General features: G+C 46.8%; 1 long non-coding RNA gene across 1 annotated transcript in view; it reads left to right on the forward strand.

The window, feature by feature from the left end:
- The first annotated feature begins 214 nt into the window (after positions 1–214).
- LOC129392765 (uncharacterized) overlaps positions 215–5,196 on the forward strand; it is a 56,314-nt gene continuing 51,332 nt past the window's right edge. Inside the window, exons 1-2 of the long non-coding RNA XR_008619257.1 lie at positions 215–264; positions 2,171–2,260. This is a non-coding gene — a long non-coding RNA (uncharacterized lncRNA). The remainder of the gene's footprint in view (positions 265–2,170; positions 2,261–5,196) is intronic.

The following is a 5,196-nucleotide window of genomic DNA, read 5'->3' on the forward strand; positions in this document are numbered from 1 at the left end:
AGACTGTATGAGCCACCCAGGCAGGCAGGCCTCCTGGTCAGCAGGCTCCAGGCCTAGGCTGTGGTCTGAGGCCTCCATTTATAGCCACCCTGCCTGTGGGAATGCTGAGTCACCACCCTGGGAAGGCCTCTGCCATCAGTTTTTCCATAACTTGGAGGTTTGGAACTGTTCCAGTCACCATTGCTCCAGTTAGAATTTTGCTTCTGGCTTTACCAGGTGGCCTCCAGCCTCTCCAAGAGACAGCTGCTTAAGGATAACAAATAGGTGAGATGAGAGAATCTGGACCTGAGAGGGTGGAGCCAAAGCCTGGCAGAGGAATTGCTGGGGATGGCTGTGGAGTGGAGGCTGGGCTCCTTCCTGGCCCCCAAAGAGCCTTCTACTCCATCTGGCTGGAGAAGACAAGAAAGGGTGGGGCACCTGTTGGCAGAAGACTTCTCCTAACAAAAAGAGGAGTGTTAGGCTGTTCTCTTTGGTTAAAGACCTTTACTACTGCCTTCTATGTGAAAGGATATAGTGTGGAAACTATGGTGTCAGGTAGACCTGATTAAAAACCTCTGTTCTATCATTATAGATTTTGTGATGCTGGGAAAGTCACTCAATATTTCAGAGCCTCAGTTTTCTCATCCAGAAAATGGGTGGCCATGCTTAGTGCACAGGGTTATTGTCTGGCATGGGGCAAGTCAGATGAAGGAAATAGCTCAGTAAGAGACAGAGAGAGACTTGGTGGACTAGGAATGCTAAAGAAAAATTCAGCCAGCTTCACCAATTTGCTTCTAGAGCCAGGGCAGTGGGCATAAGGCCACTACTTACCCATTCAAATGCTCAAGGCAGACATCATTAATTATAGCTGCACACCTTAATCCTGGATAGAGCCTCCAGGTAGCTTCTGTTAATTGATTGGAGGTGGCACTTGAGATGGAAACTATGTGTCATCCCTGGTCTCAGGACAAGATGGCCTTGACAGCCATCATGGAGGAGTCCTTGAATATATGAAGAGGAATTTAAAGGAAAGAAAAATTGCCTTCTAACTTGAATGCCTGGGATGGAGATGGTTTGTAACTGAGCAGCCTACAGGTTCTACCATTTTCAAGCAGCTTGAGCTACTGAGCAGAGGTCAGGCTTGGTGTAGACCTTCCAGATAACCATTAGCTTGGCAAGGCTGGCCTCACCAAAGATGTACTCTTAGACTGCCTCCCCACAGGAGCAGACCCTGAAACAAGGATTCAAGTTTAAGTAGCTTAACTGAGAAGTGATTCCAAGGTCTCTGGTAGGAGATTCAGGAAATGAGACAGGGAAGAGAAGGAAGCCAATGCAAGGTGCATTTTAAAGTAGGTTATTACTGTGGGTGACTGGAGCTTAATCCTACTGAGGAAGCCTGGGAGATAGTGCAGAGCACAAATCTGAGTTATGGCATCTGAGGAGCGAGGAAGCATGGGTATGTATACACCAACTGCCATCAGTCATTAGTTGAGGGCTACTGGGGTAGGATGTTAACTCCCTGGTTACAGATGGACAAGATGGCATCAAGTGGCCAGAGAAAACTCTCAGGCAAAAAAATTACAGGTACTGGCAGCTGGAAGTGGTAAATGCCAAAAGCAATATCTACTATTCATGTGGACTGAAAATCCCAAGGAGCTCAAGTGAGTCTGTTCATTGAAAATCAGGGCTTCCTAATCTTTCCTAGTATGGTGTTCTCTTTAAAATTCCAGCTGCCTCACCCTGCTCCAAACTGCCCCACCCCTAGGGGCATAGGATACGTAGTCCCTGTTCTGGACTGAATGACCAGAACCCTGATGATTAAAATAGTAAACATTTATTTCATACTTACTATAGACTAGGTGTTCTGGTAATTGCTTTATAATCATGATCTAATTTAATTTTCATAATAACCCTGTGAAACAAGTACTATTATTATCTCTGAAGTTCAGAGAGGTTAAGTAGCTTGCCCAAATTCACACAAACAGTGTTATGGACTGAATGTTTCTGTCCCTCCAAAATTTATACGTTGAAATCCTAATCCCCTATGCAAAGGTATTAGAAGGTAGGGCCTTTGGAAATAATTAGGTCATCATGGTGAAGCCCTCATGAATGGGATTGGTTCCCTTATAAGAAGAGACACAAGAGAAATTGCTTCCTCTGTCTGTTCTCCATTATGTGATAATACAAAAAGAAGATGGACTTCTGCATACCAGCAAGTGGGCCCTTACAAGATACCAAATCTGCCAACATCTTGATCTTGGACTTCCCAGCCTCCAGAACTGTGAGAAATAAATAATTGTTGTTTAAGCCATTCTGTCTATGGAGGGTTGGTGGGAGCTTGGTGCTCAGGAGAATCTGGCAAGGGGGAAAGGAGGTAAGAGGTGCTAAAATTGTCGCCTGTTCCTCATCCTCTGCTGGTGGGTCACCAGAAAGGGCATGTCTAGCCTTGCACTCTTTTCCCCCATTTGGCCTTCCTGCCCCACCTTCCCTTCTGGTTCCCACTCAGAATCAGAGGTGAGGACTGACCTCCAGGGCTCCCAGGAAATTGTCTTCATGTTTCTTTCTGGTCTAGATCAAGTGAGGGAGGAGCTTTTATGGAGAAAAGGGCTAGAGGTTAAGCAGCCAGTGAATGCTCAAGGGATTTGCTTGAAGACCTGGGGTTTAGCAGAGTCTGTGCTAGGATCACCGTTGCCCTATGTAGCAATGTGATTGCAAAAATGGCCCCAATTCTCCACCCCTCCCTAAATCTACACGCTTTATGATGTGATCTCATAGCCTCCTCCTACTGGGAGGTGGAGTCTGTTCCCACACCCCTTGATTCTGGTCTGGACTTGTGACTTGCTCTGGCCAGAAGAAGGTGGTGGAAGTGATGTTGAGCCCTTTCTGAGCCTAGGCCTCAAAGGGTGTTGTCTGTTTTTGTTTGCTGTCTTGAATACACCATGACCATGATGACCATGTGAACAAGCTCAGACTAGTCTACTGGAGGACAAGAGACCACATGGAGCAGAGTCAAGCTTCCTAGCTGAGGCCATCTTACACTAGCCACTAGCTTCACCCAAACATGTCTCAGAGTCCAGCCAAGATCAGCAAAGGCACCTATTCAACCCATAGCTGACTGTAGACCCAAGAATGATCCCAGACAATGCAAGAGCTACCCAGCTGACCAAGGACTCATGAACAATAATAAATACTTATTATTGTAAACCACTGAGTTTTGGAAGGATTTGTTACACTGCAGTAGCTAACTGATACACCCAAATCTCAGGGGTCAATCCTCCTTCCTTTGCCCCAGATTAACACTCAGTCTGACCTAACACACAATAGCAGCCTCTAGCCTGACCAAGGCTTCCACAGAGGCTCCCTTATGGCCAGTTCTTGATTTGGCTTCGTCTATGTCAGTGGGACTGCCTTGGCACTCTCCCATCTTTTTACTATATTCTTCTTTGACGCTAATCTGTGTGTGTGCACTTGCGCATGTGTGTGGTGTGTGTGTGCACCTGTGAGCTCTAAGGTACATTTCACATCTTGGGTTCAGTCTCCTCCTTTTGCTGAGGACTCCCCGGGGCCCAGGCTGTGCTTTGTCCCCAAGAGACTTTCCTTAGATAGGGACCTGGCCCCTCATTCCTGGAAAGTTGCTCCTGCCTAATGCTCAGCCTAGGTTGTGAGGATGCAGCTCTGTGGGTTCAGGTCAACCTCATAAACGTCTCTGCCCTACCCCCCAGGGCAGCAAGGCTGGTGCACTGCAGCCCCCCACCTACAGAGCTAAAACTAGAATTCCTGGCTGGGCTGGCTTGCTTGGCAGCTGCCCTCAGCAGCTTTCCCTGGCCTTCCAGGGGCTTTCTCTGCCCTACAGCTTTCCCTTGTGAACTGGGCTGGTCCTGAGACAAGCTCCCTCTGGCTAGCTGATCACCCTCTGGTGGGACTTGATGAACCAGCATGACTTAGGACACCACCAGATCTAACACTCAGTCCTGGGCTCTTTCCACACAGCATTTACCTGTCAGGGAGCATCTGGTCTCAAACCACAGACATAGCTTTTAATGGCCTAAGCAGAAGAGGAATTTATTAGAAGATTACAGGTAACTTATGGGATTGATCAGAAGGACTGACCATGGGAGGAATGTGGCTGGGCGTTGCTGCTGCTGGCACCACTGGCTCTGACTATGGCTGTGTTCTCAACTGTCTTAGCTTTCTGTGGCCTTATCCCAGACTCAGAGCTCTGGGAAATATTACTGAGAGGCTGAGATTGGATCTGGGCTGCACCCTTGTCACCGGAAAAGGCAAGTCCACAATATAGAGTTTCTCCAAATGTAAGGAGGGGGGTTCAGATGTTGAGCAGCCAAAAGAAGGGTGATAAGCACCCATACCACTCCATCATCTTAGGGTCTGTTATAAGGAACTTGGTGCTCCAAATAGAGCCCAACTCCAACACTTTCTTTTCATTGTGCCATTAAAAAAATTGAAGTTTAATTTATACATAGGAAAATGCATACATCTTAAGGATTCAGCTCAATGAATTAAAAAAACCTGTTTATATACTTGTGTAACCACCACTCAGATCAAAACAGAGAACACTTCCATCACTCCAGAAGGGTCCTTTGTGCCTTCCTGGTCAATCTTATCTTCCTCTCCAGAGGAAATAACCATTCTGATTTTAGTTTATTTTGCCTATTCTTGAACTTCGTATAAAAAGAACTGTACAGTTTGTACTCCTTGTTTTGTTTTTGTTTTTGGCCTTGCCCTGTGGCACGTGGGGTCTTAGTTCCCCTACCAGGGATCAAACCCGTGCCCCCTGATTTGGGAGCATGGAGTCTTAACCACTGGACTGCCAGGGAAGTCCAAGTTTGTACTCTTTTGTAAGGTTTCTTTTGCTCAGCATAATACACTATAGATTTATCCAGGTTGCTGCATATATTAGTAGTTGGTTCCTTTTTCTTGCTGAATAGTATTCCATTGTATGAGTAGGCCATAATTTGCTTATCCATTCTGTTGTTGATAGACATTTGGATTGCCTCTAGTTTTTGGTTCTTATGAATTCAACTGTGCACATTCATGTACAAGTCTTTCTGTGGTCAAACATTATTTTCCCCCAGAGTTTCAGGGTCCGGACACACAGGCTCAGCGGCCATGGCTCACGGGCCCAGCCACTCCATGGCATGTGGGATCCTCCCGGACCGGGGCACGAACCCGTGTCCCCTGCATCGGCAGGCGGACTCT

This window comes from Physeter macrocephalus, chromosome 14, assembly GCF_002837175.3.
Source record: "Physeter macrocephalus isolate SW-GA chromosome 14, ASM283717v5, whole genome shotgun sequence".
Taxonomy (NCBI): domain Eukaryota; kingdom Metazoa; phylum Chordata; class Mammalia; order Artiodactyla; family Physeteridae; genus Physeter; species Physeter macrocephalus.